Source organism: Dermacentor variabilis, chromosome 5, assembly GCF_050947875.1.
Source record: "Dermacentor variabilis isolate Ectoservices chromosome 5, ASM5094787v1, whole genome shotgun sequence".
Classification (NCBI taxonomy): Eukaryota; Metazoa; Arthropoda; class Arachnida; order Ixodida; family Ixodidae; genus Dermacentor; species Dermacentor variabilis.
This window is the reverse complement of record NC_134572.1, coordinates 134873825-134898630: the sequence shown is the minus strand read 5'-3', so window position 1 is coordinate 134898630 and position 24806 is coordinate 134873825. Positions and strand designations below refer to the sequence as shown.

Below are 24806 nucleotides of genomic sequence, written 5' to 3'. Positions count from 1 at the left end.
GCGCCAAGCCAAGAAAAAGTGGTTGGTTCACTTCGGTACCAGGTTTAAAACTAAATTATGCGGTTTACGTGCCAAAACCACTTTCTGACTGTGAGGCACGCCGTAGTTGAGGTCTCCGGAAATTTCGACCACCTGGGGTTCTTTAACGTGCACCTAAATCTAAGCACACTGATGTTTTCGCATTTCGCCCCCATCGAAATGCGGCCGCCGTGGCCGGGATTCGATCCCGTGACCTCGTGCTCTATAACCCAACACCATAGCCACTGAGCAACCACGGTGCCAGGTTTCTAGCTCAATACTTCTCTCACGCGATGAGGTTGCTCTACCACTACCTACTGTCGTTCTTATCCCTTTATTTCCAGTGTATGCACTGTTGTGGTGAAGAGATCTAGCTCTTCACCGCAACAGTTAAGCCCGAAACAATGCTCACTGTTGGCGTCGTGCAACATCAGGCGTTGTCATGTCAATCGGACCATGCATCGTATTCAAGCCCAGCCAGGATACTTTCCATATTCACGAAACAACGAACCGTTGTTGCCTTTGTGTTCCCACTTGCATTGACCCCCGCCTTACTGGTATTTGTTATCGAAGCACATAGGTCTCTCTTGCCAAACCGCAAACAAGCACCGGCCGTGTACGCTATTTGGGCTCCGAAGGGCCCTTGAACAGTTGATACAATTTCGAGGGAAGCGTCGCAAGGCTCTTGCGTGCTCCCGTCGTCGAAATCCACGGCAAGTCCCGCCACGTGTTTCTTTTCTTCGGCGTCCTACACGACGTTTTCGGCGGCGTGGAGGCGGGGTGCGCTTTTGCGCGCAAGAAGAAGAGGCGACCGGAGACACACGCGCGGCCCTCGAGCGTCGAAAGAAAACGAGCCGTGCGCGTCGCGCAGGCCGCGCGAAAGAGGAGGGGCCGGCAAAGAAAACGGGGCCGGCGAAATTCTTGGGAAGTTTTACCGAAACAATGAGTTGGCGGAGCAGCTCTTGCGTGCACGTACGCGCAGACACACACACACACACACACGCAACCCTCACAAACGGGGACCGCTCTTCCGCAGCATCGGCTCTCACGCTGCCTCTTCGCCACTTATTACGGTAGTCGATCTTCCGTGCGCCCCCGACACCTCGGGGACACTGGTATGCGTGGCCCGGGCCACCAGAACAGAAGACTCGGAATGCGCGACATGCAACGCTCCTCTCTGCGGCCGCCACCAAAAGAGCAATCTACGCCGTCGGGACAGTGTGTGTAACACTGCGAGGTGGCCGTGTCTTCCGACGGCCTGCGTGCGCGAGCTGAGAGAAATATACAGCGTGTCCTCCTCGACACATTCCCCTTTCTCTACCTCGCCAAAGGCTGTGGTTCTGGCGCTTCGTTTCCGCGCTCTTTCTTTCGTTGCCCTGAGATCGTTGCTGGTTTGCTACGTGCCCTGTCGTCGTGTAAGTCGGGTACGGGGCGTATATATATAAGCCTTCCGGAGACAGGAGCGCTGCGCAGCTCGGAACTCGGCTTCTCTTCCGCTTGCAAGAGTTGGCTCGTCGTAAATCATCGGGTGTCTACCGAGTTCCGCAGAGGTCTCGTGTTTTATTGCTCGGCGGGCGAGACAGCAGAACAGAATGCAGAAAAGCCGAGAAATAAATCGACCCGGATAGTTTCTCCTCGGCACAGGGCATGCGCCGGCACATTTCGCTTCGACTGAGTTACATAGCGCTGAAGCAGCTTCGGTGAGCGCTTCGGGTTCTTGTAAGCCTTTCCTTTAATTTGAAGCTTCTTTGTCACGTCTGGCGTGGCCTAGCCGAAATTGAAAGTTCCGTTACTCGGGCTCGGAAAAGAACAAAAAAAGAAAGAAAGAAAAGTGCCGGGTTTCCTTCCACTTTGGCCGATATCTGTCGAAACAGCCTGCCTCCGCGTCCGCGAGAAATGCTGCGAATGTTTCAGCGTGGCGTCAAGAATTTCGTTGGATATTCAAAACAGCTTCCGACGCCGCAGAGTAAAGGACATAGAATCATCACTAGAAACACATCTATTTCGAGGCGAGAAATATAGTCCAGCGACAAAAGATACCATGGAACTGCACGCGGCATGAAGCAGACGCAATTTCGCTCTTTTGCGTCCTTTATAGCCACTTGTACCACGCGTCGTGCCATTTGTTCAGTGTCATATGACATACCATCACACCGCCCGCTTTCGCACGGGAAACTTCCATCAACCTCAGAATTTACTCTTGCTTAGCGACACCCATAGCGTAATTCGGCAATCAGTTAAAAGTAGGGAAACTAGTACTAAAGCTCTGGCATGAGGCTGAGATAAAATACCACTCATCGTTTTCTCCATTTGCACCTGAGTTATTCTTTGACATCGGCATATTGAACCCCTGGATACTATACTCGAGAGTTATAGCTCAGCGAGCCAGCGGGATCAGCGGGCCAGCGTAGACGCCACTGCGCATGTTGTACCACGCATGCGCACTGGCATCTACGCTGACCCGCTGGCTCGCTGAGCTATAACTTTCTACTGCATAGATTGCAGCCAATATGACCACACATGATGTGCTTCGGCCAATTACGTGGATGTATAACGCCTTACGTTATTTCAGAAGCGTACGATACCCGGCACATTTCTGGGTACAAGATAATATCGCAGGAAGCCAGCCACAAAGACAGTGCGAACGTGCAAGCAACCTGAAAATTAATCAGTAGTTGCAATATAAGATTACAGAATGTATCAAGGCTAATATGCCAACCTGATATTGCTCGTTATCGTGTGGGAGTTATTGTCATGTCCGAAAGTTGCCAATATAGGTCTCATCTCGTTGTTATCCGGTTGAAATCCAGCTGTTCTCCGCGAAATCCACTTCGTGTTCTGATGCAGAAGAAAAAAAAAACAAGGTCTATTGAGTATTAAAGTGGGAAGTTGAGCGATTTGGTATACATTCATAATGGTAACAGGACAGCGCTCGTCCTCTGTCCTTTCACTCCGTCGTCGTTTTATTCCTGCTTTTACCATTATAAGTCTATTGAGAAACACGTGAGGCCAAAGCCTACACGTTTCTATATGCTGTTACCAACATTTGGCGTTACACTCCGCTTCCGCGCTTGGATCAAGGGTTCAAAAACCGCTGTCTGCAGACCGTGTTCAGACCGTGTAGCTCAAGTTTTGGCATGCATGGTAATATTTGACAGGCAAGCATGCAGACAGATAGATGTCCTTGTTAAAGTTTTAGAATCTCCATATTGGGGGTGGGGGGGGAGGGAGAATGTTGTGAATGAGAGTTCCTGTTTATTATATTTTAGCACTTGAAAATCTCCATCATGCACTTCATTCTAAATGCATGTTCATTAGGCGTTTAGACTTCCATCTGTATGATTTCACCACAGCTTATTTAACTGCCTTTATTTAGTTGGGTTTTCGCGATCCCTTCCCACACATATATAAACTGTTTGTAGATTTGAATGAGCGAATCTACAAAATTGTTTCCATACTCTTTGTCCATTTCTTTCCATAAATTGAAAGCGACGGCAACTATTGTGTTGCCGGCTTCTCCAGGAACAATAGATTGTCCAGTGCGTTCAACCTCGTGATCAACAGGAAAAAATTAGTTTCAAAACCACCGCAGGTGTCATGAATGAATAGATGCACAGACGTAAGAAGAGATTGCATGATATCGAATGGATTGGAATGACAACGAGTGGATCGATGGACAGATGTACGGACTAATGGATGCATAGCATTGGGTGGAATAGATGTGAAGGGTGGAATGATGGAGTGTGCGAGAAGTAGGAGTGTCAGATATCATGGATGAATGGATGAATGGATGGATGGATGGATGGATGAATGAATGAATGAATGAATGAATGAATGAATGAATGAATGAATGAATGAATGAATGAATGAATGAATGAATGGACGGACGGACGGACGGACGGACGGACGGAATGTAATAGAATAAATGGGAGGAATGGGCAGAATGGAGGGAGTGTACTATAGGATGTTTGCATGGTGTCGAATGAATTGGATAGAATAGAATGGGCCGGGGCGGATGTATGAACAGATTAATCAGATTTAAAGGTAGGTTGGAAAACACGGAAATATTTGTGCATGATTTGTTATATGCGAATGGATACATACACAGATGAGATGCACGGATGAAAGAGTATAAGTGCAGAAGGTGGCTGGATTTGTAGGACGGAGGAGTGATTCGATCAATCTATCTCAGCTTTTTGTGATACCTTCCCCAATACATTCTTATCACGTCTTCTCAGGCGGGCTTGTTTTGAGAGACAGCATGTCAATTGTTGCTCGCATACGCATGCACGCTGGGAGCAATTGTACCATAATCGCTCAAAGCAAAACAGATTTACTTTCCGGAAGTTCCAAGCGTGACCGAGAGCCATTTGCGGCTTGCACTAAAGTAATCGCTTCGAGTCGGAAGCGTAAACACTGAACTCAGTAATAACGCACTTGGGATGCCCATGCGCTAAAGTTGCTTGGACAGCGCAGAAAAAAAAAGAATTTCTTCGGAAGGTTCGCGCGAAGCGCTCGAAGAAAGATTGCACCGCCCGTAACGAGAACGGAGCACGAAACAATGGAAGTGCTGCCATTTTTTCCTCGTCCCTGCGCGTGCTTCGTAATACGCGATGCGCATGTATCGTGCATACAGCGTTAGCAGCTAACAGATTGCTGCGCAATGACAAATGCCGTCGTAATCCGATTACCTGAAATCTCCGTCTATCGTCGCGTTTCTTTTTTTTTTCTCCGCGCATTCTTCAGTTGTGCCGCCGCTTCTTTCTTTTTTTTTTTTTTTTGCTCCCGTTTCAGAGAGTGAAAGAACCTCCTTTCACTTAGCGTGAGAAAGCCGCAGCGGTCCTCCAGCTGCAGCCCGAGCGGCTTCATAATTTCAAGCACCGAGCATAAATTAGCTCCGTGGGCAGCTTGATTACGCCCCTAATGCCCTCAGTCTATCTCTATTTCCTTCGTAATAAATGATGAGCCATTATTTCTGTTTAGGATAGTGCAACTATGGGTAGCTCTTAAATGGCGAAAATATTTCACATATTAAGCGACGTCCTGGGAGAGGGCGCTAAATGGACCAGCATAATTCAAAGAGGCGCTGATTAATCATCGAATTGTCTGACGTGGTTCTCACATTCCAAACGCAGACGCCCGTCTTGAAACTGAAGTCTTGAACGTATGTGCAAGCACTACTGATACATAGATATGCAACGTTTCAGATTTGACGACAGGGAGAAGCATTCTTTGCAAGGACATTGGTCAGGACTTTAATTTATTATCTGGTATATTGGGGTTTCATTGATTAAATGACCTAGCTTTATTTTTTTATGAGTGAACACAAAGCACTCACGTCGATGGTACTTTATAAACAAAGTATTTTTGCAAATGTGTATGACGACTATGACAGATGTTGTACTCAGATAAGGCTGCGAATGAATTTGGTGCTTCAACTGGGTCTTAAACGTAGGCCTACCTCTAAATTTTATCTACGGGGCATTTTAGGATTTCCATCCCGATCGCTTTACGGCTACCGCTGCTCGAAGCCACACCTGTGACGTTAGAAATAGGTCGCTGTTTCACTTCAAACTGTTGGTTCGTACTCGCGGTATTCAGAACTGTATAAGAATCACCGCTGCGAGACATTCCTGGTCCTGAATAATATCATCACTTTCATAATTTACTGCAACCTACAAAAGGTGACCGATGCAAAAGTTCGCTGTCAAGCACGAGTTTCACTAATGCATCGCAGAGTCTTCCGAGCGTCGCAGTTCTCGAAATGCCAATAATTTTAATCTTTCTCTTCAATGCAGCTAAATAAAACCATGTGACCGCCCACTTCAATAATGCATAATGGCATAGAAGTGAAACGCATTATCCTTCAGAGCCGGTCCTAAATGTTACAAGTAGACAAGTATCATGGCCTGCTAATCTAGTAATTTGCCTTGGCCAGCTGCGGGATGTATTGCAGTCGCCATTTTCTTGGCGATGCAAAGAAGAAACTAATTTCACTGCCACTCCGCCGTACTTGTTAACGGAGCCCTCCTGTTGTCAATTCGCCACTGCTTATTCGTCATGAAGCGAGTACTATGGTGGGGATTGTTATAGCAGCGAGGCCATCATACGTTCTTAAAGGGACACTAAAGCGAAACAATAATTTAGTTTAGTCTAATACAGCATTGTTCGAGAACCCTGCAGGCAGTCATTTCAAAAGAATAGTTTGATTATTAGATGAGAAAATGAAGTTCGAAATATCAGTATTTGAATTTTGCGCTGAAACCCCGGCGCCGGTACGTCAGTGGGACGTCAGGGATTCCAAAGTATAATTTCGCATTTGGACCGCAGTGTCTGAGTAAAGTTCCCGAAACTTGCCATGTTTAATATTTGGTTCCTTTAGAACACAAAGCAGTCAATCTGTACCGCTATATAATTAGGTAGCCCTTAGATGACGCCATCAAAATCCATGACGTCACAGCAACCAGATGCGGGAACTTTAAGGAGGTGTCGTCAGCCGTCTTTCGTTCTTGCACTTGTTCTGGCTTATCAAGCGTCTTATGGTGGTAAGAGTGGCGTTTTTCGTGTTGCAGAAAGGTAATTTACTGATGCAGAAGGAATCATTTTTCTCTTTAGTGTCCCTTTAAAGTTAAGCCATTCGATGTGAACAACACGACTGAGACCCATGGGGAAACATCGTTACGCTCTTTTATCCGCAATTTGAGCACGTAGCATGACAGCCTTCCCCAGAATGCATACCTTTAAATTATAAGGCCGTTTGGGGCCGTCAGTCCATCAGTCGATAGGCAAGAAAATTACTCGCAGCAGCGCCGGCTAAATTGAAGGACACCCGTCATTCTTGGTCAAATTATGACGGTGCCGACTATGCCAAAACAATTTCGCAACTGCGTTCCCGTCGGTGAGCACCAAGAACTACTAAGAGTGTCATCACGGGGAACGACCTTGTAAATTATGCTTGACCGCAAGAGAGCTGCAGGCCAGCGATCCCCTCGCCCGAGTGATGGGATCGTTTCCAGCGTTCTGTTTCAATAAATTTATGCAGTGCATTGTATGTTGGAGCTATCGACAGTCAGTGATTTCTTCGACATCGGCAGCCGCTGTGGTTTCATTCGGTTCTCAATACGTTCGTGCGTACGCGAGGTGCGCCGAAAACTGTTGAAAGTCCACATTTCGACACGCCCGCAGCTGCTCATATATTTTCTACGTCGGCTGTGGGTAGGAGTAGCATTCACTAACTCCTACAGCTATCGCATTGGAATGGCGGACTCACCAATGTGCGCTAAGTGCAAGTGTGAAGAGACCATCAGTCATCTTCTGTGCCACTGTTCTCGCTTTGATAACCAACGTCAGAGTCTCCAATGTGCCTTGAATAGACTGGACGACAGGCCATTTGCAGAAGCAATGATCTTAGGAGCCTGGCCTCACAGTTCATTAGACCAGAAAGCAGTTGGAGCGCTTCTTCACTACCTGAAGGCAACAGACTTGAGTACCCGACTGTAGACATCCTGCACCTAACTTAGGGCACGTGAAAGTGCGGTATAGACTCATGTTTTCTCTCTCTCTCTTTGACTCCCTATTCCCCTCCCCACGTGTAGGGTAGCAAACTGGACTCACTCTGGTTAACCTCCCTCCCTTTCCTTCTTCCCTCTCTCTCTCTCTCTTCTACGTGAGATACCGAATGTCGCTTATATCCCGCTTGTATTACTATTCAGTTTGCACCCACACGGAGAGAGAGCGACGGAACATTTATATAAAACAATGTGCCATATATCGAGGCAAGTAGTTCGGATTAGAGTGGCCTGTGCGAAAATTACCGCTCTGTGCAGTTAAGTTACAAGAAAGGCAGAGTTTATATTCGAAATCCACAGAACACTGAATTAACAGATGTCCTCTACGCCCATCTGGCGGAATAGGAAAGGAATCAGTTGTTTATCTCTCCTATATATACCTTCCCAAGGCAAGGGGCGGGGGTGGAGGTGGGGGGGTTCTTAATGAAGAACTTAACGAACTCTATACCTTCCAATGATCACACGTCATGAGCCAGTGCAGCCAGATAAACTCCAACGATAGGGAAAAACATAGTAGCCAGAGGTTTAGCGAATCACGAAAACAGCGTCCGGCATTATTTCCAACTGGGGCTATTCATTGACTCATCCCAACCTTTCCAAAAACATTGCACGTTTCTTTTTATTTTCCTCGTAGGTTATTCACCACTGCCTCCTACGGCAGCTCCTAGCGCAGAACTGCTCTATATAGCAAACCACGCTCCCCGACGGACCGCCTCCGGACGAAGCATCCTCGAGCGGTCTGTCCTCGTAAACGCCGCGTGCGGGCGCAGTACACAAGAGTATACAGCGGCGCTCGCTGGCGTAGCGATAGCTAGGAAGCCCGTCGCTTTTTCTCCCGTCACGGCAGCCGCGGAAGAGAGGGAGACATCCCGACTAATGGGCGACGTTGTTCGTCGCACGAGAGCTGGCAGCTGTGGTAGCGTAACAGCAAGCAGCGACACCGACGGCGAGGCTTAATAAGCGTCCTCTCGACAATAGGCCCGACGCTGGCCGTGCCGAGAGACGCGGACGGATGGCCGAAACCGGCAATCTTGCCAGGTTGCGCCGAGATGAGACGACGGAGAGGCCGTGGTCTTCACGGCGCCATGGGTGGGCTCTGCTACCCTCCCCCCTCCCGCACCTCCTAATTCTTCCACGGAAACGAGTGCTTCTCACCTTAGCTCACCCTCTATATAGGAGTATACTATGCAGGCTACGTTTATACAGCCTGCTCCCCTCCTCTGTTGTTTGTCCCTTACTCTGTATACTCCGTCGGCTGCGCGCTGCGTATTCCTCTTGCCGCGGTTTGGCCGATGGAAGCGCTGCCGACGCTAATTCGGCGGAACGAAACGCCGGTCCCTCTGAACAAAACGCAGCCGCCCGCGGGCGCGAATCAGACGATGACGCTGAGCGTGCGACTTCCGTTCCCACCCAGTTGCCGCGCAAATGATGTAGTCACGGGAGCTCACTGCCGTGGTCGCCTCGGCGGTGGACCGAGACCCTCGGTGCTTGCAGCCATTTAAAGAGACGGATGACGCGTTTAGCGTCTTGGAATGGATTATATAACGCAGAGACAAAGGAGAAGAGAAGCCTGTACAGTGTGCGCATGCTGTCTAAAGATGGAAGCAAAAAGGTTGGGCAGCCATCTCTGCGGAGCCAAGATGTCATTAAGGTCGAGCTTCATTCACTTCACGCATGTTTTGTTCCCTGTTGGCGACATTTTCCCCGTTCCCTGTTGGCGACATGTTCCCTGTTACGACATATATTGCGCGCTTTGGTTCCTTTCGTTGAGTTTGGCTGTTGTTGCGGGCTGTGATTTTCCGTTCGAGCGAACAAAACATTGCGCTCCTCTTGTTCGCTTGTACATTTTTAGGGCTCGTATTTTTTCATTGTTATTTTTTGCAGAGCGCACTAAAAACGCGGACGAAAGGAGACGGAACACCAGCGCTCGTGTTTCGTCTCTCTTCTTCGTCCGTGTTTGTTAGTGGGCGCTGTAAGTAATAATAATGCAGATGTACCGACTCGGCCAGCTAGCTACCGTACTACGTTTCTTTCCAGTGGGTGCAAGAATGGTTCGGCTAGAAAACACCTACGCCGTCGATGCGTGCGGCTCTCTTATACTTTACTACAACGCGAGAAATGTGGAATTAGGATCGATGCTTGGCAAGTGAGAATGATCAATTTAACGTGCTTGCGTGGGCCCTTTTCCGAACAAGCTGTCGTGTGCTCGCTGCAGCCTGCACATGCAGAGACGATGTTAAATTACAAGGTTTAAAGTCCTATATAAAGAAATACACCAATGTGCTTGTGGCCATGAGGGACAGCGCAAAGGGGCAGGGGTGTTCCGAATTATTTCCTGCCATTTGGGGTTCCTTCACGTGCACCAAAACCACAGTGAACCAATGTTCTTGCTTTGCGTCACCAAGCGAATGCGGCCGCTGCAGGTGGGAATCGATCCCGCGACTTTGTGCTCAGCAGCAAGAACGCCTTGTGTCCACTGATTGAGCTATACAACGACGAGTATAGAAGAGGATGTTGAGAACTGTGATCTTGTTGGACAGCCGTAAGACGGCATGACAGCGCTTCCATAATTGATGCGTTCTTTGCCTGGGGAGTCGTTAGGTCTCTGAGCGTATTGTTAAACTCTCGGTACTCTTACTTTGATCTCTTTTACTTAGACAAAGTGAGGAGTGTTAGCCAGCGTCATTTCGAGGCATCATCTCCTTTGAAAGAGATGCAATAAAAACACACGACCCAGCTGAAGGAGAAAGCAGTGGCAGCAGCAAGCATCCCTTAATTGTCTTCGGTCTTCGGGTCGGCGCTACGAGGAGCTCTTGTATTGCCCCAGAAAGCGTGCTCTCATTCGAAAGATCTTCAGGGCTAAAAGCTTCCATCGCTTTGTCCAGTGGAGTGCTATAAATGACGACACCTAAAAAAAAAAAGCAAGACGCAAGTAGAAATGCATGTATAGAGACCAGCCAAAGATGGTGGGAGAATCGCGGGGCAACAGGCGTAGTATAGCGAGACGCCCAAAAAGACAAGACCCTCTCGACCAGCGACAGCCAGTCCTTAAAGCGTAGCGATCCACTTTCGTGTTCGCCCTCTGGTCCTCCACATTGTTTCCGCCACAGCGGTTTCGAATGGCAGAAATAAAAGGGGCAGTCCTTCGGTCCGCACGGCAATACCAAAGCCGAGCCCTGTGGTGCGCGCAAGCGTATGCGGTGCATCCAGCCGCGTCGGCCAAACCCGGCATGTCTCGTGGTGTTCTTCAAATGGAGGCCATGCCCCCTGGCGGGCTCGGGCTTTCCTTACGAAGCGCGCCTCCATGAGTCGAAAGCTTTCCCACCCCTGACCCCCGTCGGCCAGTCAAGAGGAGACCTACAGTGGGGTTCTATCTATTGTGCGTCGCGGGGCGATTGGCTTCCTTGCCGCATTTTTTTATAAACTTTTCTCTTTCGCCTTGCTCTCTTTGGTTGAACGTCGGGGACAGGCTGCCCTCCTTCTGGGACGGGGACCCAGGACAGGTGGCGCTCGACGAGACCAACGCCGCCGCCAGCCCTCTCCCCAAGCGACGTAGGCAGGGCGAGAGCACCTTTTTTAGCTCTACATATCTTTCTTCTTGATGATTTGCATATGCTTTCTGCTTATCTTACTATGCAATGGAAAAAAGAAAGCAGTCGGAGAAATGCCTTGCGTTGCATGAGCGTTGCCCACGCTCATGCGCTCCTCAACACGGTAGTAGAAAGAAAGAAACAAACAAACGGACAAGCAAGCTCGCACCATCAAGGCTAAAGAATAACATGCATGTATATACAGCGTCTCTACTTTTGCGTCGATATCCTTACGTACTCGCATTTCTTACTTTCGGACCCTCGCCGCACCCCACATAGTGAGTGACTGGATATGGGTTTGAATGGGCGGCGGGGTTTGAAAACACGTCTATACCGCTAGGTGGCTGTAGCCTGGGTCGTTCTTGCGCGAGCTATTCATTTCTTAAAGCAGTTTCATTTTATTTCTGAGGCCACGCAGAGTCGGGAACAGCGTGACTTTCTGCGCTTCTTTTTCATTTGTGGTGATTTTCGATATCCTTCTCCTTTTTTCTTTTTTTTCTGTTAGGGTACCGTCAGCATAATCAAAAAGCCAAGTTCAGGTTCGATTCGACCACGTGAGCGGCACCTCTGTGGCTACTTGCTCGGAAGGAGAAAAAAATAATAATATCGAAGCCGTGAGGTGCATAGCAAGACCGAGACACATAAAAAAAGAGACCGATACAGAGGGGTGGTGTACCTTCAACAATCGCAAAGTTTCTTTCGCGCTCGGTTTCCTTTCATTCTTTATTTTTTTAAGCCCAGTGTGGAAGACCGGGGCTCCTTCGAGCAGTCAGGGAGGAGACCCAGCGCGAAGCAGCGGCCCGTCGCACTGCCCTCATTTCGGGCGTGCTTGAGAAAGTCGGGCCAATTTTCAGTCTCCCTAAGCGTGCATAATAGAGTTTCGATTCTCTGCGCCCTGCGCGACGGCGCAGGCTGCAAGAGTACTGCCACCGTCGACTACGACGACGACCTGCGAAGGGGAAAATAAAGACATCATCCCGGACCAGAGCCTGGGCGTCTCGCTCAATGCCGCGCGACGCCGTCTGTCTCTCGAGAATGCGCACAATCGAAACGCGATTTTTCATTTCATTTGTCCCACGGCTGCGCATATGCGGCGCACATATACAGAGAGAGACAGACACACACGCACACCGGTCTGAAAGCGAAAGTAGTTGCACGCTTGCCACCGCTTGGGTCGCGCGAGTGCCTTTTTTTCGTGTGCGTGTGTGTGTTCGCATATCGAGGCTCACTCGCTCGCTCGCACGCGCACACACATTGGCTGTTGGAGTCGGTCTGGCAACCGGAACTACGAGCGGTGCGCGCCGCAGGAGCGACGCGCTTGCGTGGTACACCGCGTAGCTGCGCGCTACGTACAGTATAAGGGCCTGCGAAGGAAATGCATCTTACAGACGCGTTATTATTCACCCGTGTGCGCCGGCGAATACGTCTTATTCGGCGGCGCCGTCTCGCAGAACGGATGTGCCTGGCCAGACGTTGTTCGTCTGTTCCCGCGTGGCGCGGAAGGTCTCGCTTGGTCTTGTCCCCCATCCGCCGCGTTGCTTATTTTGCCCACGAGCGAAGCCTCGTGTGATTGCAAGGTGTCGCGCTCTTGAAGCCAGAGTGAACTCTGCCAAGGACTTCGGACCGTGAGAAGTGATGCCTTGCTGGGCGAAAAAAGAAAGAAGAAAAGTTAGAATAAAATCAATCGACGCTATCCACACGCAACCGAGGGAGAATGAGGGTTTGGGGGAGGGGGGCAGTGAACGGTGATGAACACAACCAGAGAGGAAACGGGTGCATGCAAGCAGGTTGCACATTTCCCAAGCGTGCGTATACGTACGGGGATACATGCGGATAGGCAATGTTGTCGCCTTGCCGGCCTTTGGGGATCCATGTGCCAGCTGCTGTTTTGAAACTTCGCCTCTGCTCCTTCTTCTTCTTCTTGTTCTACTACTACTTTTTTTGATGTTATTTCGTAGGTCAGCTAGGCTGCCCATACGCATGCTGTGACCACGGAACACTGGGAAGGCTAAAGTAGGATTCTCAGATTTCAAGATCGTTGCGCTGGGAAAAACGGGACTGACCGTGAAATTGGATACGTGTTACGTGTAAGGAAATGGAAGGACTAACAAATGTAACATATTTTCGGACATGCTTCTTGCATGCAAGCTCACTGTTGCGGCATGGTGTTTGCCGTTGCCATGCCGACGTTTTGACCTTGATAATTTTGTTTGTGTGTGTGGTTATAGTTTGTTGAAGATATGGTAGCCCTGAGGGACGATGAAAATACCGTTCGACCGTGAATTTTTGCGTTCTCCACTAGGGTACCGAAGCACAAATGGCGTCAATATTTTTGTCAATCTGTCTCAGCGGGACGCAGTTCCGCTCGGTCGCCATTTCACGTGTCGGTGCTGAGTGCTTGCATTGACTTTAACCCGAGTTTAGCCAAGAACAAAGCATCTTCTTTGTTGCGCGTCCAAATAACAAATATATAATGAATGATTTACGTTCTTATATTGCATTCTCACGACCCTGGCTGTGATCTATATTGGACAAGTAAATTCACGCGATAAGAGAGAGAGATAGCAAAGAGAGGAAAGGCAGGGAGGTCAACCAGACGAGCGTCCGGTTGGCTACCCTACACTGGGGGTGAGGTAAAGGGGGAATATAAAGAAGGAAAGAGGAAGGAAGTGATGACTGTGTGCGCAGTAAAGCACCGTGAAGAACATAGATACAAGTACGGGAGACAAAGAGCTGTATTGATCGCAGCAGCATTTTCTTAACCTTACTTTCCAACAGTCTCATTAACTCTTGACTTGAGTTGCGTCTGATCAAAAAATATTCATCTGCTCCCATAGGCCTTTCAAATTTATTTTCAAAGTAAAGAAAATGGCTATGACGTTGAGTTGCTACGTCATTGGTAAGCTCACATAACAGCATAATGCAGCATAATACTTTTCAACTCCTTGCTTTACATGAACATCATAGGGTAATGTTGCATCACACCTCTTTATTCTTTTTTTTTTTTGTGTGTGTGTGTGTGTGTGCAAAACTAAGCAAGGTGATTTCATTATCTCCCTTTATCTCTCAGCTAGCATTCTCTCACGTATTTTCTTTTAAGTACATCTCTTTAGAAAAGTACAAAATGCACGCAGTTTAACGAGCTTTTATTTCACAGCTGCTGCCCGTCTGCGTAAACCTTTACCCACACGTACACCACAGATAGTATTTATTGCCAACGCGTGGGTGCCGCTTTTGTCATGCTTTACGTTTCAAGAACTAAGCTTTGCTCCACGGTCACAAAAGCGACCAAGCAGGCCGGGCAGGCGAAGCAGAGGCCCTGGAAATTACGCTCCCACATTTGCATCTGAAACGACTGAGCTCATGCGGTGCTTCTGTTGGAGGCCGCAAGCAATGATATGTTGCTCGCGGCGAATGCGGATCACATCCCGCACTAGCTTCGCATACAACCACTATGAAAATGAGTGAAAAGAAAGGAAAGAAAAGGAAGGGATGCCGAACACTGTGCGGATGCGCAGAAAGAATGAACGAAAGACGATGACACGTTGAAACGAAAGCTGGTTATTTTTCGGCAGGCTTTCTTCAAGTCGGCCTTCACTGGACGACCGAGACGTCATGCAGGAGAAGCTCGCCTCGGAGGGAAACGAGGTGGAGTCGCTGGGCGTGGGGTAGGGGGAGAGGAAGGAACGCAGGTCGAGGAGCATAAAATTTTCACGCCGATGCTGCTTGCGCTACTGCAAATGCGTCAGTCGCCCAAGCACGCCAGAGCTGTCGGAAGACGCAACGGAAGCTAAGAAGAGAAACAAAGAGAGTAGAGGGGGTGCTGGAGGCCTCCAGAGGTGAGGTGAGCCGACCCCGAGATGAATTAATCTCGCCGTCTTTGCATAATTCAAAGGCCCCGCACATATTTCACACCGCTGCCGCCGGCCCCCCCAGCACCTACGCGTGTCGGTGGCGCGTTGCTGTGCCCGGCCTCCCTTGATTCTCTCCCTCTCTCTCTCTTTCAGCGTCCGTATATATACTCCATCCATTGTTCTTCGCCGTATATACCTTTAGATCCCTTTCGTGCTTTATGTCGGTTTTTGCTGCTGTTCGCTGGCCGGGAGCGCAAGCGACGAGCATGTATTCTGCCGCAGGCCCGTGGAGTTAAAACGTATTAGTGCTCCCGAGTCTCTGAGGAAAGAGGGGGGGGGGGAAGCAAAAATGAGAATTTATATCTGCCCCCTTCCCAAATTATGCCCGCGTGGGCTTCAGAGCGAATCTGCCGGCTGCCGGTTTTATTTCGTCTCTCACTTTTTTCCCCCTCTTTCTCTCTTTCTGTTTGTTACTGCATGAGCAAGCACGCATGCGTCCACACGGAAAGACAGAATACAAGCGAATGGAAAATTGAAAGAATAGCGTACAACAACAATAACACCAAAAAAATCTACGCAAACTGTGCGTAAAGACAACGCAAAGCCAGGCTTCTTAGCGCGCTATGCGAACTGTTACGGCTTCATATATGCGCGCGCTAGTTTTGCGGATTTCATTTGGCGCATCTGCTGCATGCGCGCGCTGGCAGAGCCGCCGCGCCTGCGTTTCTGGAAAACCGTAAAATTTTAATTAAAACTCGCGGCCTCGCGCCTGCTTCTCCGAGGGGGCAATCAGTTAGCGCGAGGTTCCAGCGGCAGTAGCACGCGAAACACAGGCTCGGAAACTCGACGGGCGAAAAAAAAAAAAAAGTGGGGCATATAAGACCTGCGCAAGAGAAGAAAAGGTAGGCTGCGGGGGCTGGGCTTAGACGGGACATAAATTTGAAACCCGCTCGTTTATATTATACAAAAGGAACACACGCGCGCTCGCTCGCAAGACGAGCTCGGAGGCTCGCACGCGCACCTACGCGTAATCTATTTTGAGGGCCGCTGCGTATAAAACATGCCTGGCATCTGCAGAAGCGCAGCAGTACGCGGGTATACGCACCGCCTGGTTGCGCAGGTGGGGGCGATGCAAGCCTGCCTGCCTGCCTGTGCTTTGCGAGCGAGCAAGCAAGCAAGCAAGCAAGCAAGCCTGGGCGTTGTACTTGCACCCGAGCGAAGACCCGGGCCGCGAGCGCCGTGGGGTTAATCCAGGCGCTATCTCGACACGCCTGACGCAAAAGAGAAAAAAAAATTGAGGCCGCGGAGTTTAGCAAAGTGAACGACTAAACAAAAAAAAAAGAAAGGGCCCGTCAAGATGCGGAGACCCTTCTCACTTTTGTGTTTGCAAAGTGTTGTCTTGAGGAGGGAGAATGGAGATGACGGGATGAACTATGGCTTGGACATTCGGTCATGGGCGCCTGCTTCGCGTACGAAACACCAGCCGGGGCAGGGACGACCGGCAAGTGTGTGACGTCACACTCACGCATACGTAAATGTGTATCTCAACGCGTCAGCGCACGATATCGGCGTTTGTGTCCATACGCCGGTCCGAGCAGCGTGTGCACGAAGTGTACATCGCTTAGCTTTCTTTCAGACTTGTTTGTGCGTGCGCACTCTGATGGCCCGCCACAAGCTGCAGCTGGTGGTGAAAAAAAATTATGTGAGGGAAAATTGTTTTCCTGTTTAATTTTGATTCTGGAGTCATGCCTGTTTCTTGCACCTTTATCTAACTTTATACGCTTATAAGGACGTTGGGAAGGCGAGGAACGCTTCTGGACACTTTCGCCCTTGTTTGCAAATTATAACTTTCAACTTATAATAAAATTTAACTTTGGGATGTTTTTCTAAATATAAGTAGTTACAGGTTTATTTGAGTCAATTCCTGGAATTAAATAGGATGCAACAAACCATGGCACTTACTGCCTCTACAGTGACGCGGTCAGGAGTGTAAAGATATATCTCTCAAGGCCTCCTTCATAAATCTAGAAAATTATTGCCGTCTCGGCAAAGTGCTTCATCACACACTGCGTGGCGTTTGTTAAAGGGATGAGTCATCCTTGAAGTGCAATGTCGGAGGTTGCTGGCATCCATACGGGTAGGGCTATCGTCCTCAGGCTTGACTACCCAAGGAACCCGCGGTCATTGAATCCGGCATGCGAGGCCCGGTATTCCTCTCCTCCTAACATTTCAAGCAGTGCAGATAGCCTGACCCCATCAACATAAGGTGAACAGCAGACTACTTTCACTGCTGCATCACCCTTATTCGTCCACGTAGGCAGTCCACATCCCGGTTCACGTGTAAGCCTCTGCGTTGCGCCTCACCCTCCTGCCCCTTCCTCACTATTTTCGACGGGAGAACGTTAAGTCCTGGGCTGCAGCGCCCGTAAAATAGCTGATTAGAGATATTTCCAAAGAACCAAGCGTACACAAGCGTGTGCCTTTGGTGACCTCTTCCGAGTCCGCTTTTACTTCGTCATTAGTGCCAGCTTTGTCAAGTTTCCGTTGAACAAGCTTGTCGTCTCAAATAAGCTTGGTTTCGAGGTTTCAAACTTGCTCAATGGTAGCCGGTATTGGTCGCATTTATAAGACAGACTCCTCCGAGCACAATCTACCTGCAACCAGGCACGTCAGCATAAAAGAAAAAAAGAAAGCGTTTGCTCTTCGAGTATATTCTACACAGCAGCAGGCTCTCTAATTACTGTTGCCAAGCTATAGTGACTATACAAGTTTCTCGTTACGCAACAAACAAACAGCTGCAAGGAGCTGGCGATAAGCCGGCCGCAAGCATCACGCCCGCGAGAGCGACGCCGCATACTGACCGACGAGAAATCTCGGCACGCCGGCGGCATGTCGCCACGCCGACGCATCCAAATGGCAAATACGAAACGAAAGATGAATAAAAAAAAAAGCTACCTAGCAGGAGCGCCTGTCCGTCGCGATGTATCGCACATCAGCGGTCAAAGACGAATGTCCTCGCCAGCGCCCCGCTATCCATCTTATGTTAGCAGACGGGACCATATCTGTAGCTTCCGCGCGCTAATCAGCGCACGTACGTAGTATATATGCACGCATCGCGATGCGCGCCGGCCTCATCAGCAATGCTGGGATCGTATTACACGCCCCTCCTGCAGCATCCGTCCCTCGTCGAAGAAGTTTCATGAGTTGCGAACATTTTTTTTCTTTCCTTCCTCCCCGTAAACAGCCGCTCGCGTATCGAGACCAGCCCACACCAACCTTTCCCCCTCTCTCTTCTAAGGCCTCTGGGCAGTTTCTATCTCTCATCACCCCGGCGCCCTGCGCCGCACCGCCTCGCCGAAGCTGTCCTCGGCGCGCATCTCCCGGTGCATGCGGGTGAAATTTATAACTGCGATGCGCACCTGTCTTCATTGGTGCCCCAGCCGTGGCTTCCACCATGCGGCGTGCCGTCTGCTTGCTGCTTTCGGCTGCTCGAGAGATATATATACGATCCTTTCCTTCTCACCCTCTTTCTTGATTTTCAAGAAGGCTCGAGCGAACACTCTAGCCATGAGAGAAAAGAAAGAAAGAAAAGCCTAACTTGCAGGCGAAACCGCCAAGGAGGAGGGAGGTCAGGTCTTGCGCGCATGCAGGCGAAGAAGCATGATTACTTCGGCACTCGGATATTGAAATAGGGACGACCCTTCTTGCCGCTGGTGTAAGCCCCAAGTTTCCCTCTTCGTCTTTCGCTTCGGCGCTGTAAAGGTGGGCTATGCAAAAGAAATTCCTCGAGCACAACTCATCGTCCCCGCGGACAGGCCGCACTCGGCGTATACTTTTTTTTTTTTTTTTTTCAGGCGTGAAAAACGATCGCGGTGCGTGTTGGGAGTAAAACAAGAAAGGAGAGGCGTGCTATTTGGTGAAATGAAGAGCCTCCCCCGTGCCACTGGTACGCGCCGCTGATGAAGAGCGGAGCCTATAAGATGGAGAGAGAGAGAGAGAGAGAGAGACGAGACGAGACGAGACGCTTCGACGAGTAGACCTGAGTGTATACAAACCTGCGTAACACAGACGCGCGAGTTTGAGCGCCGTGTGAAATAAAATTGCTATAGCCTGCCGAACTTCGCGCGAGCTCTAATTAACCTCAGCAGCGCTATATAGTCCTGCCGTACGCAATTTCTTTCGGAAATCTCTAATTCCGTGGGTGTTATTCATTTCTGTATACTAACCACAAGTCAAGCGACAATACTATAGCGCTGACACATTTTCATAATTTCATAATTTATTTATTAGTAAAAGTACAGATAATTACATGTGCGTAGTATACATAAGGAGGTCCCATAGTCAAAGACTGTACCGGGACCTCCTGCTAAAGACACTTATGATGTTATACAATGTTTAAAGCAACAGTAGTACAGATGAGAGCTAAGAGTAATATAAAACATGTTTATAGCATATGAGTAATAAGAACACTTGTTAACAGCAGGACAATATAACAAAAACAGAATAAAATTTAAAAAAACAACAAGGAGAGTTTCAGTAAGTATTTATTATGAATGCTTTTAGTTCTCTTTTAAATTGGTATAAATTTTTTGCATTTTTGATTATAGGTGGTAGAGTATTCCATAGCGATATTGCGGAAAATTCCGCAGTCTGTTTACCATAGTTGGTGCGCACTTTAGGTAGAAGAAAATTATTATTGTAGTGCAAATCTAGTGCGACTATGAGCTATTAGGTCACAAGGTTACAAGCAGATTGATGGTAGTTCCTTACTCATATATTTGTAGAATAAAATTCCTAGATTATATTTGGTGAGTTCTGAAATGGTTAGGATGTTGTTTTCATGTAGCAGAGATTCTCCATTAGCAAAGCGTGAACTGCTTGTAATCATTCTTATGGATTGGTTCTGGATTACCTGGAGGGATGCCAAGTGAGTGTTATAAGTGTTACCCCAGCATAGTATGCCGTAGTTAATATGAGAGAGAATGAATGAGTAGTATAGCGAGATTAATGTATTATGTGTAAAGTAGGGACGAGTTTTAATTAGAACGCGAATACCGTATGCTATTTTCTTTTTGATGTAAGAAATGTGATCTTTATATTTCAAGCTGCTGTCAAGAGAAATCCCAAGAAAAGATGAGCATGGACTGGGAGAGATGGAGTGTGAGCCGAAAGTTAAAGAAGGGGAGAATGCCGAAAGTTGTTGATGTGAGGAAAATACAACAAATTTAGTCTTGGTGGCATTAATAGGTAATAGGTTGGCATTACACCAACTTAAAACATTTTGTAGATCAGTATTTAGCTTGTTGATAAGAAGTGACATGTGTTTATCAGAGGAAAATATGGTAGTATCATCAGCGTACAGAATGCACTTAGTAGAGGACAAACAGTTAGGTAGGTCATTGATATAAATCAAAAGCAGTAGTGGTCCTAAGATGGATCCTTGAGGGACTCCAATGTTAGTGGTTTGTTCGCTGGAGTAGACATTAGACACAGACAATATTTGAACCCTGTTTGATAAGTAACTTTTTAATAATGTGAGCGCAGGACCACGAACACCGATAGCCTCAAGCTTAGTAAAAAGGATAATATGGTTTAAGCAGTCGAATGCCTTTGTTAGATCAATGAAAACTGAACCTGCAAATAGACCATCGTCAATTATTTTTTTTTAATTGGTCAGTTAGATGTATGAGTGCCAAATCTGTGGAGTATCCATTACGAAAGCTAAATTGGCATGAAGAGAGAATATTAAATTTAGTGAGATATTTGGTTAGACGCAGTGCGATTAATTTATCCAGAACTTTGCCGAAAAAGGGTAAAATAAAAATAGGGCGGTAGGTATGTATTAATGTACTGTCACCTTTTTTTAGAACTGGAATGACTTTACCGCGCTTAAGCTCGTTAGGAAACACATAGGAAACAAATAGGAAAGAAATAATATGAGACATGATATCAGAAATTAGGTGGGCAATCATTTTAATGGTAGCAGGTAGAACTTCATCTATTCCAGCACTGGTGGGCTTTAGGTGACATATAACGTTATATATTTCTTCTGACGTTGTGGGGAAAAGAAAAAATGTGTGAAGGAGACGATTAAGTTGAGTTACTTGTGAAGGAGAAGGTGTGTCATTATCAAAAAAATAGGAGCTGAAGGCGTTGGCTATTTGGTTAGGGGAGTTATACTCTGAGTTAATGTATATAGTTTTTGATAGCTGTTCTGGTTTAGAATTCCTGTTTAGAAAGGAGTTGACGATGTTCCATTTCAATTTGCTGTTATTGCCGGCTTGTAAGATTTTTTGTTCAAGATATAATCGTTTTGCCACTTTTAACTGGTTGTTTATAGAGTTACGTAACCTTTTATACCGGGCAATTAATTTGGTATTAAAAGGCTGGTTTTTAGCTTTTTTGTACAGGTTATCGTGTTTACGCAAAGTTGCTAGTAACTTTTTAGACATCCATGGATTGTGAGAGAATGCAATGGTTTTTTTACATTTCCTTTTACAAGTGAATTTATGAATAAGTGATATGATTACAGTAAGAAACTTAGAATATGCTTCCTGGGGATCAATAAAAGTTTTTATTTCAGACCAGTCTATATTAGCAATGGCAATTATGAAGCTCTCTTTGTCCAGAACGTATTTGAAGTGTGGAAGAGGGCAAGGACTCGAGTTATGTTTAAAACGTAGAGGCTATGATCTGTTATGTCCAAATCAAGAACTTTTGCCTCTGGTGAAGTTATTAAGTTAGATACGACATGATCAATTAGCGTCCCGGTGCCACTAGGAACCTGTCGTGCAGGAACATCAATTAAGCATTCATATCCGTAGCTTTGTAGTAAACTGGTGTAAGAAATAACTGTAATATTAAGTAGGTTAATATTGATATCACCCATTATAATGACATCTTTATTTTCTAGTGAAAGGGTATGTAAAGTATGATCAAGATTATAAAAAAAAGTCGTCGACTGATGATGAAGGCGAACGATAAATGCATCCAAATATGAAATCTCTGTTATCATTGGATGGAGAACAATTAACTATTTCAATCCAGACAGATTCGCAATTAGTAATGGGTAAGTGTAGATCATGTCGTCTGCGATAAGTAAGATCAGGAGAGATATATATTGCCGCACCACCGTGACTGCTAGTTAATCTGTTACAATATTCTGAATTGTAGTTGAGGGAGCAATTAAGATTTTTGTCATCGTCTGACAACCAAGTTTCAGTCAAGGCAATTAATGAGAATGAGCTAGAAGATGATAAAAGGAAATGATCAATCTCCTCAAAGTATTTGCGAAGACTTCTAGCATTGAAATGAATGACGGAATCAAATCCACTTTGAAAGAGTTAACTTCATTAGGTTCCAGGAAAGAGGCCATGATAAGCGGTGAGACAATGAACACTGCTTGCTGTGGTATTAGTCTATTCTAGTCAAGTCGGAATGATCACGGATGCGCAGAACTCTGCTGTTAGTAGTCTTTCTAGCCTTCATTTGACAGTTGTCAGTCCAAAGAAACATCCACTTCTTTCTTCAGTGTTAGGGCTTTGAAAAACAAGGCCTTGTTACATTGGGTCAGATGATCGTTTACGAAGATAGGTGCGTTAGAAATGCTAGAGAAACCTAGATCACTGACACAAAGCTTGGCCTTACGTGCTTTACTGATGAAGGAGGAGGAGGAATAAACTTTATTAGTTGAAATGAGCCGACGGTAAAATCGTCCGAGGTGGGCGGCGTCCCTAGTCCAGGATGCCGTGGGCCTGAGCCGATAGCTTGGCCCTGCTCACCAGGCGATGCTGGTCTTCAGGGGTCGAGCTTGTCAGCTGTGCCTCCCACTGCTCGACGGTTGGTCCGGTGATGGGCGGTGTCGATGGGTTTTTTTGACATTCCCATACCATGTGGTAGAGGGTATTGGGCGTGGAGCAGAAGGCGCATTTGTGAGTATAGCTCGTAGGATACACGGCGTGTAGCAGGGTGCCATGCGGGAATGTGCCGGTCTGTAGTCTTCGGAAGATGACCGCCTCTTCTCTTGTCAGCTGGGGATGCGGGGGGTGGATAGATCCTTCTACCCAGTCTGTAGTGGCTCAGGATATCGGCGTATCTTTTCGGGACGCTATCTTGTTGGTCTACCGGTGCTCGTGAACCTGGTGGGATAGCCCGGAGAATGTGGTCTCGGGCAGCGGCATTAGCCGCTACATTACCCGCCAGGGACTCGTGTCCCGGGGCCCAGACAATGTACACTTCTGGAAAATTGTCTCGTTTTTCGAGGATGCTGAGGGCTTGTTTGGAAATGCGGCCCTTTTGATAATTTCTACATGCTGTTTGTGAGTCGGTGATAATTGTGATTAGATCTTCCTCTCGTTGTCCCGTAGTGGCCGCCAGGGCTATCGCCGTTTCTTCCGCGCACTCGATGTCTGGAGTGCTTACCGAGGCCGCTGCTACCTCTTGTCCTTGGCCGTTGATCACGCTGACAGCGTGGGCCGCTCTGTTCTGATGAAGTCAGATTTTTTAGTTCAAGAGCAGAAACGTGCAATGATGGTTTTTTTTTGTCAGTAGACTGTGTGGGCACGCGATGAACAATGTCGAGATCATGAGGTGATATGGAACATCCAGACTTCTCCCCTAGCATTTCCATGATTGCGACGCAGTCCTCTCCTTGGGAACAGGGAACGCCCTTGATCTCAACATTGCTGAGGCGTGAATATTGCTCAAGTTCTTCTACCTTGCGAGTGAGTGAAGAGTTTTGAGATTTTAGTTCTTTATTCTCATTTACCAATGAGGTATTTTGGCCACGTAAGTCCTCGACAAGTTGATTCAAGTATTGTGCACTTGATTGAAGGGACTCAGTTTTCTTCTTCAACTCCGCAACATCAATGCCGGAATCTTTCATTTTTAGCAAGAATCTGCCGAACACCTTATCAGAGGTGTCTTTAGCTAAACTGTTAATTTTAGCCTCTAGATCCTCGATTTTTTTAGAGTTCAGCATTAGTTGGCATGGTAAAAAAATAAAATACAAACTTGAACACAAGCAGGAGGAGGACACAGTTGGTGGCAGCAGTGGCAGCGGTATGGAAAAAGAAAAGAAGAAGAAAATAAGAGTTGCTAAGAATACCTGCGTAAACAATAAACTTTTTAAAGATGTGGCTCATGCAATGCCACTGCTGCCAGTGAAGGGTGAGCGTCGGTGCGTGCTTATTTAAAGGGAAGGTGCTCCGGGCAGCGACCTCCAGTGGTAGTCTTGTTGATGATGTCAGCAGGCCACGATGAATCCACTCAGTCGCAGCTTCACCACGTGGCGATGATTCAGCGTCCGGGAGGGCAGTACGTCTATGTGTCACCACGAAGATCGCCGTTTGAGACAGAGGGTGTTGGGTTAAAAGTGTCCGGTCAGGGTATCTGCGTAAACGATGAACTTTTTAAAGATGTGGCTCATGCAAAGCCACTGCTGCCACATACACTGCTTATGCCAATTACTCCTGGTTGCCGACGCTCGCGCGTGTAACATAGCGGATAGAACGTAATTATCCCATGATTAAACAACTCGATGATTAGACATCCCGTGATTTGACAACGCCAGAAAAGCGCGATACACCAAACTGAAGGCCCATCTACGAGAGTTGCAATATGGGCTTGGTGTGATGACGCTGTTAAGGTATTCTATAGTTGCGGAAGCACGAATGTGAACACAAGGAGGCATGAAACACACACGCGGCCCTAACTTCAAACATTTCGTTTTCATAACGCAGTTGCAGGCATACCGCTATGGTCAGGACGCATCACAA

The 24806-nt window shown here is 47.6% G+C and overlaps 1 protein-coding gene across 6 annotated transcripts in view; it reads left to right on the top strand.

The window, feature by feature from the left end:
• Positions 1 to 24806, top strand: part of LOC142581972 (uncharacterized) — a 570107-nt gene that overhangs the window by 99401 nt on the left and 445900 nt on the right. The window lies entirely within an intron of this gene.